The sequence below is a fragment of the Pseudophryne corroboree genome, chromosome 1, assembly GCF_028390025.1.
Source record: "Pseudophryne corroboree isolate aPseCor3 chromosome 1, aPseCor3.hap2, whole genome shotgun sequence".
Taxonomy (NCBI): Eukaryota; Metazoa; Chordata; class Amphibia; order Anura; family Myobatrachidae; genus Pseudophryne; species Pseudophryne corroboree.
The window spans coordinates 261,019,520-261,030,282 of NC_086444.1; the positions used below are offsets into that span (position 1 = coordinate 261,019,520).

At 45.4% G+C, this 10,763-nt stretch overlaps 1 pseudogene; it reads right to left on the reverse strand.

Moving 5' to 3' along the window:
* Positions 1-10,052: 10,052 nt before the first annotated feature.
* LOC134939569 (5S ribosomal RNA) lies at positions 10,053-10,171 on the reverse strand (annotated as a pseudogene).
* Between the last annotated feature and the right edge of the window lie 592 nt (positions 10,172-10,763).

Genomic DNA, 10,763 nt, shown 5'->3' on the forward strand with positions numbered 1-10,763 from the left:
TGCGGTCGGGATTTCTAATGCATCAGTATCCTGACCGCCGGGATTCCGACAGCCTGGAAATAAGTGGTGTGTGTGTGTGTGTGTGTGTGTGTGTGTGTGTGTGTGTGTGTGTTTCTCAAAAAAGATGCACTACTTCATTTACAGCCTTCAAAATGCTCACTGAAAAACGCCATTGCAGCCGCAGAACAGATTAAATCAAGAGGGCACTCTCCAACAGTTGCTTTACACTAAATTACATATTTAATGAATCAACTTGTCTTCATCACCACCCAGTAAAAGAAACTGCAAGATTCTGAGATCCAATAATTATCATAGCAACTATAAAACCAATATGCAAATCAATGCCATCTCATCCGTATACTTAGATTAGTTTGTCAACCTTGGTCCCCTCCTGGGCTGCTAGAGACATGCAACAGAGTGTTAATCAGCCATGCATCAGAAGTCAGTAAAATAGCGACTTGTGCACAGGACACCACTTAAGCCATCTCAATCTAATCAAATCATACACCTGGCAGCCGGGGGTCCGAGCGTGCATTCCATCACACTGCACATGCTCACCAGTACTTCCTATATCCTATGGGAACGTCATGCGTTCTCCCTAAGCGTTCCACCGTAATGCGCATGCTCACCCGCACTTCCGGTGTTACATTCCCTAGTGCGTTCCAGCGCCATTGCTCCTCCTCTCTATACATATCTAATAACTATTAACTGTTAGACTCACATCCAGCTGCTCAGAGAGTTATACCCCTTTTACACCGCAAATCGCGGGTCGCTGCCGGGAGCCTGACACGGGTGCTACCCGGCTGCGACCCGCGTCAGTCCCCTTTCCCACCGGAGTCATCAGCCCGGCATATTGCTGGGATGGTGACGTTGCTGGTGATGCGACGGGGGCGGTGCTTGGAGATCACATGATCTCCAAACGCCACCCGCACATAGACTGTAAACGGGAAGCCAGGTCGCATCGACCCAGCTCCTGTTTAAACTGCACAGTTTGCGGGGTTGAACACGTGTTCAACCCCGCAAACTTCACGAGTTGGAATACCGGGTCGCTCGACCAGGACTATTCCAACTCGACCCTTTTACACCAGCAAGCAACACAGGTTATGCACGTTCATGTGCAATAATCCGTGTTACTAGCTGGCGGTGAAAAAGGGGTATAAGTAACATTGTGAAGTGCAGTGTGCATAATACAATAAGTATGTTTACACTTATTGTATTATACACACTGCACTTCACAGTGTTACAATCTGCGGGATGTAGTTAAAATAGTGCCGCATGGAATCCCAGCGGCTAAAATACCGAAGCCGGAATCCCGAACGGCAACATAAAGCCGGCATCAAAATCTCGAAGGAGCTCGTGATACCGGCATCAAAATCCTGAACGTACTTTTAGCGAGACATGATCATGTCCGGGGGGGGGGGGGGGGGATTAGATTTAGGCATTAGAAGGTGATTTAGGGATATGGGTGCAGGGACGGGAAGGAGATGGTTAGGGAGGGAGAGTTAGGTTTAGGCGCTTAGAAGGGGAGTTTAGGATCAGGCACCAAGTGGGGCGGGATAGGTTTAGCCAGCGGGGAAGGGAGGGGCTAGGGTTAGGCACCAGCAGGGAGGGTTAGGGTTAGACACCCACAAGGGAGGGTTAGGATAGGGGCAGGGGAGGGTTAAAATACTTTCTGGGGGGCTGAAGGCATTCTGATGGTTGGGATGCCGCTGTCTGTATTCTGACCGCCGGCATCCCGTCCAACAATATATCACACCGAATACCAGTCTGCTGCCCTACTATATGTCACTAAGGCAAAATTACACAACCTAAAAAATAAAAATAAAAAATAAATATTACATAAATAGCAAGCTACTTGGTCAGGATTTACATAAATATCTCATCACAGAAAGCATCTATAATTAATGCTCTTGTTTAACCCCCTCAGAGTGATAGTATCTAATGTTAAAGTATATATATATATATATATATATATATATATATGTATATATATATATATGTATGTATATATGTGGAGGGGTTGGGTTTGAAATGCCGGGGGTCAGACTACCGACCGTGGCATCCCGATGGTGAGAATCCAGACAGGGGAAGTTAAGTATACTGACCTTTCCCCAATGCCCCCCTAACTCTAACCCTCTGTTCCCACAGTCTAAACCTAATCCTCCCCAGCCTGGCACCTAACCATCCCTGGTGATACCTATACTTAACCCCCCTTCCCGCAGCCTAAACCTACCCTCCCCAACAACCCCCAAATGCCCCCGCTTGCTTACCTTTCTGGCTGTCAGTCATTTGGGATTTTGGCGCCGGAATTGTGATCCCAGTTGGGATGCCGGAGTGTCAGGATTCTGGTGTCGGTGTTTCGACTGTCGGGGATACGACCAATCCCGGGGGGTTGAACAACAAAGTGTGGAATGGGATAGAGTGGGAGAGGAAGGGATTTTATATTTCTGTATATACATATATAATAAACAGATTCTTTTTTTCTTGTACACTTTATCTCCCCCACAATCCACTGACCTGGTTTCTGCACCTTATAGAAGCAGTGGAGGGAAAAGATGTCAGAAGGCACTGGGCTGGCACAGAATAGGGAGGAGACTGGAGGTTGGGAGACAGAATAGGGGAGGGACTAGCCTGGAAAGTAGCTCAGAGCATTGGTGGCTGGTCCCAGGGGAGTGGCCAGCTACAGTATTAGCTGTCCATGTAATCCTGGAGAACAGCAGCAGCAGAGTGACAGCAGTGAGAGGCTACAGAATGGTACAATCACCATGCACACACGCACAGTGTATCAGCCACAGCCTCTGTACAGCCCTAATGTCAGCAGCAGCTGTAGTGGCATTAGCATAAGGCAATATACAGAGGTATAAATATTGACTTATACTGTGATCCGGATGGCTCCGCCCCCAGCTAAACCCCGCCCCCTGTGACCACGCTGCTGTGTGTCTGGAAGCTAAACTGCCTGGCCCAGGGGGAAGGGGGGGCAGATGGCATCCTACCCCCGAGGCCAGCCAGCTCCTTGAGCCCTAGTGGGAAAGGGGAGAGATTGAGGGAGGCCCCTCCTCCCCATCCGTCCGGCCCATCCTCTTCAGCTGCACTCAGTCTGGAGGGGGAGGAGCTGTGAGTAGAGATGAGAGTGGCTCCTCCTCCACCCTGGCAGCCGGGCAGTCTCGTCACTCAGCACAGACAGAAGCACTGCTACTAGTCTAGGGAGGGGAGGTGCTCGAGAGGAGAGCGACCCCTCTCTCCTCCCACTTCAGTCGGGATTTCTATGTAAACAGACACTACGGTACCTTCTCTGGCGTCGGGTGAGGTGCACTGCTGGCGGCGACTGTGACATACAGTGAGTCACTGTGACTCATTGTAATGCCGGCGGTTATGGGGTTTCACTGCTGCGGGCTGTGGGCCTATTTTCAATGGGGGGCCTGGAGCTGCAGCTCCATCCGCCCCATTGTTAATCCGGCCCTGTGAGCAGGTAGTGTAGCTGGCAATGGAGCAAGGGGCATTTACTGTGTGGGACATGGTGCAAGGGTATTACTTTGTGGGGCATATGTTGCAAGGGGCATTACTGTGTGTGGGGCATATGGTGCTAGGGGCATTACTGTGAGAGGCATATGGTGCAAGGGACATTACTGTGAGGCAGGGCCGGACTGGGACCAAAAATAGGCCCTGGCATTTTTGAAGCACACAGGCCCACCTCGGTGTCAGCATCTGACTCCTCCCCTTACTATTCCCGACTCCTCCTACTTCTTAGTCTATGCGCTTACAGATATAATTAATATTATAACAACATACAAGTGTACATCATTCTGTATTAAAATACACACAACCATTGGTTGAAGTGGAAATGTTGAAGTGGGGGTATGGAAAAATAAAGGTTGTAACTAAGCGCGCGCGCTCCAGAAAAGGGGCATGGACACGCACTCCCGGCACTACCGGCGGGGCTAAGCAGCGACCAATCAGACAGAGAGTGTCCCATAGAGCGCACCACAAATATGGGTGTGGCCAATTAAAATGGGACGTGATACACAAACGTATGCCCCCAATAGTGCAGTGCCAGATCCACAATTGCCCCCACAGTGCCAGCTATACAAATGTCCCCACAGTGCCAGGTATACAAATGCCCCCCCAGTGCAAGGTATACAAATGCCAGGTATACAAAAGCCCCCACAGTGCCAGATCCACAAATGCCCCACAGTGCCAGGTATACAAATGCCCCCACAGTGCCAGATCCACAAATGCCCCCACAGAGCCAGATCCACAAATGCCCCACAGTGCCAGGTATACAAATGCCCCCACAGTGCCAGCCAATTGCCCCCACAGTGCCAGGTAAACAATTGCCCCCACAGTGCCAGGTATACAAATGCCCCCACAGTGCCAGCCAATTGCCCCCACAGTGCCAGGTATACAAATGCCACCAGAGTGCCAGGTAAACAATTGCCCCCACAGTGCCAGCCAATTGCCCCCACAGTGCCAGGTATACAAATGCCCCCACAGTGCCAGGTAAACAATTGCCCCCACAGTGCCATCCAATTGTCCCCACAGCAGTGCTGCAGCTGCTTACCACTGCTGCTGCTGCTGCTCCGGTTCCTCCAGCTGGGATGTGACTGAGGTTGAAGCTAGATCCAAGTGGGCTAAGTGAGGCTGTCAGGACTCAGGAGCTGAGAGCGGGCCAGCGCGGCTATGTCTGGTGGCGTGTAGCAGACTTCAAACCAGCCGCCGGTTCATGAGCCAATCAGAGCTCGCAGACCGGCAGCGGCGCGCTCTCCTCCCCTGACAGCTGAGACACGCTGCCGCCGGACTGAGCGGCAGCGTGTCTCAGTGAGCGCTGGACCGGCCCACGTGGCCATCGGCCCTTCTGGCATTTGCCAGAAGTGCCAGATAGCCAGTCCGGCCCTGCTGTGAGGTGCATATGATACAAGGGGCATTACTGTGAGGGGCATATGGTGCAAGGGGCATTACTGTGTTGGGCATATGGTGCAAGGGGCATAATATGATGCAAGAGGCATTACAGTGTGGGGCATAATAAGGTGCAAGGGGGATTTACTGTGTGGGGCATTTGATGCAAGGGGCATCTACTGTATGCGGCATATGGTACAAGGGGCATTACTATGTGAAGCATAATATGGTGCAAGGGGCATTACTGTGTGGGGCATAATATGGTGGAATTTATGGAGGTGCAGGGTTAAAAACTGGGGTGTAAGGTAGCCTTTTTCTGCAAGGACACACCCATTTTAGTGAGGCCATGCCCATTTTAATGTGGCCACACACCTTTTGGGGGCAAGGCACACGCTATCATTGACATCTTAGAATTTTTAGTGGGGGCGCATTTTTATACTATGCACACTGGGAGCCAAATTGTGTAGAAACTGCTCTGCATGAACCCTTGGGTTTATATACAGTATGTGTGTGTAAATCTGTAAAAAAAAAAAACACATAGTAGTGCAAGGGGTGCTAATACATGTATTCATTTTTTGCATGCAGGCTAAAACTGTCTGCTTTTACATGTAGGGGGTAATTCCAAGTTGATCGCAGCAGGATTTTTGATAGCAATTGGGCAAAACCATGTGCACTGCAGGGGAGGCAGATATAACATGTGCAGAGAGAGTTAGATTTGGGTGTGGTGAGTTCAATCTGCAATCTAATTTGCAGTGTAAAAATAAAGCAGCCAGTATTTACCCTGCACAGAAACAAACTAACCCACCCAAATCTTACTCTCTCTACACATGTTATATCTGCCTCCCCAGCAGTGCACATGGTTTTGCCCAATTGCTATCAAAAATCCTGCTGCGATCAACTTGGAATTACCCCCGTAATACTTCCACAAATACTGGGCAATCTCCCAAATCTAAATCTCTCTGCACAGTTTAAAGCTGCCCCATCTGCAGTGCAACATGGCTTTACCAAGGCGTAAAGTTACTTGTACTTTTCTGCTTTGCTCCCAATTCAGAAAAGGCCTGAAAAGTGGAAAAAGGTCTAACTTTATAGTTCTTGAGTTAAGGCTTTACATTGTAAATAAAAAGAAAACTGCAATTACAAAAAAGGTTGTATACTGTACATCATTTTATATCTACTGTATGCTCAAGAGCATTAAAGAAGAGAGACACACATTTCAAAAACTGTATCTTAAGGAAAGACAGTTTCACTATTATCTCAGAAGGGGATCTCCACTGTAATGGTATCAAGCTGTGGAAAGGCTTACCAAGTGAGGTCATTATGGCAAAAACATTAATTGGATTTGAAAAAAGAATTAGACGTGTTCATTCTACAAGTGCTATTTATTTATTTTTGTGAAAGTTTATGAAATTCTATTTACAAAACAAATATAATTTGGCCAGTTTGGAATGGGTCTGGGACTGAGGGTCGACAGCACAAAGGTCGACACACCTTAGGTCGACGCCAATTGGTCGACACACCTTAGGTCGACATGGACAAAATGTCGACATGGACAAAATGTCGACAGGAACAAGGTCGACATGGAAAAAGGTCGACATGAGTTTTTTATGTTTTTTTGGTGTCGTTTTCTTCGTAGAGTGACCGGGAACCCCAATTAGTGCAACGCGTTCCCTCGCATGGCTCGCTTCGCTCGCCATGCTTCGGGCATGGTGCCTTCGCTCCGCTACCGCTTCGCTCAGCACACTTTACCGTTCCAATCGTAGTCCACGTGGATCGTTAAGTATGAAAAGGTTCAAAAAAAGAAAAAATTCGTGAAAAACTGATGTCGACCTTTTTCCATGTCGACCTTGTTCCTGTCGACCTTTTGTCCATGTCGACCTTTTGTCCACGTCGACCTAAGGTGTGTCGACCAATTGGCGTCGACCTAAGGTGTGTCGACCTTTGTGCTGTCGACCTGGAGTCCGGATACCGTTTGGAATGCAAGGCATTTGAGAATCTTGTTTTATTTCTCAGTGTTTATGGATAGATTAATTGGTTTACTGATAAATCTTAATTTATTGACATTATAGCCACTTGTCCCAGCAAGATATTCTGTTACTGGCATATTACTGTATGGTTGTATTATTTACACTTTTTTTGTATAATGGTGATTTTATTTGCATTTCATTATTTTAGAGGTATTTAAGTTGTTAATGTCTATATCTATTTTCTTCCTATATTATGACATGAGTAAAAGCGATAGGTATTTTTTTTCTAATAAATTGATAAACTAAAAACCCCAATCATCTTTTTCAGGGTGCAAGTGTAATGATTGCACTTTACAACGATTGTAGCAATAATCACACAAGAACTAAGGCACATGTCAGCAAATACGGGGCACATAATGACTGAGAGATTTTAGTTTTCATGTTGAAAAAATACTTGCCTGTTCAGTTCTAAATAATTCTAAGCAATGCCTAATATCCAGTAACACAAAACACAACTACTGTATTAGCACAAAATATTCTCAAGGTATCTGTAAGTGATTCGTAAGGTTGACTTTAAGCTAGAGACCATTTTAAACCCTGAATTTGAGTTGAGAGTGACCCCCTTAAGAAATATTGATTGACACTTTTAGGCAGTGCTGTATTATAGATCAGTGATGAGGGAGCCTATTGTGTGTGATAGGTGGTGTGTGCATGATATATTAGGGGTTGTCAAATTAACAGTTAACTTACTGTGTCTTTTAGAAATGTCATGGGCACAGGAAAGTGCTGCCTGGCAGTCTTGTGATATCATACACTTGCAGTTATTAAAATTACTTTTTTCTCTCATCTTTTATTTTCTGTATTCCATTTTCTTCTCTTCTTTTCTGTGTTCAGTCCTTTCAGCCATTTTTCTCAATTTTTTCTTTTGGTTTGTCTTTTTAATTTAGTTTTTAATCATTATCTTTGATCTGTCTCATTAGAAATTATTTATGTGCCGTCTGCGTGTCTTGGGGGTTATCAGTGTTCTGAAGATGTTTCCTCTGCTGCCTCACAAGGGGGCGCTTTCTCATATTTCAGCACCTTTCCAAGAAGGCTAGCAATATGCTACAGTATAGTAATCCAGGGCATCCCTGGGGAGCGGGGTACATCTGCCTTCGCAGGTGAAGTGGTCTCAGTGGGTCCCGTAGGAGGCCACTGGCATGTCTTCTCTTGTGTCTCTCTTTGCCACCTGTAAGATGGTGTTTGCAAGGTTGGAGGTTGCATCTTCAGCTCCGATCAGTGGAGTTGCTGTGGAAGGCTGGCTCTTAAGACATCAGGCTGACTGGCCTTGTGTTCACTGGCCCGGTGTAGGCAGTCCTTGTCCTTCGTGAAATCCATGCCTCCATCAGCCTCTACAGAGATGGTGCCAGCTCCAATATGTTTCTTGCAAGATGGTAGCTCCAAGGAGGCATTGCAAAATGGTGGCTACGATGTTGCAGGCTGTGGCTGCTGCTCTGTTTTTTGCAACAGCTTCACATGATCGCCTGTCAGCTCACGAAGCTTTGCTGCAAAAAAATTCTAAGACAGCCACAATTCTAAGACAGTGTAGTTCCTGTACTGCAAAAGGGTCCTCCCAAAAGTCATGCTATGGCAGCAGCCACACCTGATGTTGGTCAATCATCAGAAGGATGACAATACACATACCCTGTGCACATAATTGGGGGGAAGTAAGTGCATCACAATTAGCTTCACTCATGACAATCAATGAGGCTGCTGCAGTTCTAGAAGGTAATATAGAAGCTGACCGTAGACAGAAGCATTGGCTCTCTGCTGCAGAGGCTAAGATGATAGAAGCATCCGCATCAATAGTATTACTGAGGTGGGTTTATAGTGAGGTCCTTGTAGGTTATTCACCTGGGCTAGTTATATTGTCAGAAGCCTGAGCAGATGGGCAGTCCATGATCCCTTGATATGTTACTGGGTCACACAGTTCAGCCAGTTCAGTTGAGAATAATATTTCTCATATTGGTACTCTGAAGCCTCACAGTGAACATGGTGTGCCAATTTATTGCATGCTTGTGTCTTTCTGCATAGAGCTCTTCTGCAGTGTTCGAATGAGGAGCTGCAGCCTGTTTGTGCTGCATCCCTTACCATCTCAGTATCCTCAGATATGCCTTCCATCACAGTCCCTTTGTCAGCTGTTAATTTTCTAGTGGTATTAACTGACTTTGCTCCAGAATCAGTTGCTCAATCATTGGGCTTCTGTAGTATTCCTTTGGGTCTACATGCATCTAACTTGGAGCAGGGTTCGACTGTGCTACTGCAGATTCAGATGGTCCCACTCATGAATCAGCAACTGCAAGATGCAGGCCTTGTAATGTTATTTTTGGTAGTGGGGCTGCAACTATTTTATGTTCTTTGCCACATTAATGTAGTAGTAGCTGAAGAGGTTGAATCTGGAGAGTCAATTTCCTAAGTGGGCATTGATCGTGAAATGGTGAATACTATATCTTTGGATGCTAAATTGTATTAATAAGGGCAAATTCGTGGATGTATTTGCTCTAACATCTAAGTATAAATCTGTTAGCTATGGGAGCATACCGCACAGGCTAGATACAATTATGAATTCTAAGTACCAAGATAGAATAATGGAATCTGAGAAAATAATATTTTCTATCCAGATCTACATTTGGTAGTGCACCCTGAGTCAGTGTAAAGCTTTGCAGACACAGAAGGAGAAAGAAATGACTCTTTTGTGGGTGAACTCTTTGTATCATAGAAAAATCCAATAGAAGTAATGAATCATGAAAAGAATATAAAATTAATTAAGTTTTATTAAATTCCTAGTAAAATATATAAGTAATTTGGTTGATTATTTAAAGATAACACAATTAATGATAATAACAAAATTGACAATAAAGATTGGTGAGAATTTACAAATCACTACTGTCTGCCATGCTTTGGAAATTAATTGAGAATTATACTGCATGTGGTAGATTCACAGATTGATCCCAGTACATCATTTAATCAAATTTGATGATGAAAAAAAATATATATATGTCACACACCTGAGCCTACGCAATAATACAAAGACGTCTGTTCGGTCAGACAATAAGAGCCGCCAAAAGAAGGTGATAAGTGAATAAAATTAGGAGTAGAAAAAATTAGAAATGTGTGAATCTGCTGTCAGTGTTAAACACTGGACATGATAATCATACTCTACTACACCGGATCTTCCTCAGGAGTCTCCTACCTGAGTACCGATTCAGCCCAACACTGATTAGCTTCCAAGATCGGATGGATTCGGGCGTTTCCAGTGTGGTATGGTAGTAGAGTGGTACATGGGTGATTTTAGTCACTTTGGAGTCACTGATGAGATTCACAGAAAATTGAAAGAGGATGGCAACAGAAAAGTGAAGTGGAAAAGAAATAGATGGATCTACTGCCAGCGTTAGACAGAGATGGGAGACTCTGAATCGTTGGTGAGAGTCCTGAAAAATAGAAATAGAAAAGACATAAGAGAAAGTGTTATTGACATGGGAATTTAACACTGGTACTAAGGGAAATCCCAATAATAGCACACAGAAAATACTGTGAATGGTACCAGTGTGGATGAACACACAAAAAAACAACTTGTTAGGTTAATAGGTAATGCTGTGGTAAGTATTAAGGAAGATGAGAGAGATACTTAATTAACCATTAGTGGCTATAGAGACTGAGGGGTCTATTTACGAAGAGTTGGATGGAGATAAAGTGGAAAGTGATAAAGGACCAGCCAATCGGCTCCTAACTGCCATGTCACAGGCTGGGTTTGAAAAATGGCAGTTAGGAGCTGATTGGCTGGTACTTTATCTCCTGCATCTCCAGCCAAGGCTTAGTAAATAGACCCCTATAGCTGATAGAGAGAGGGTGAGATAAATCACAAGT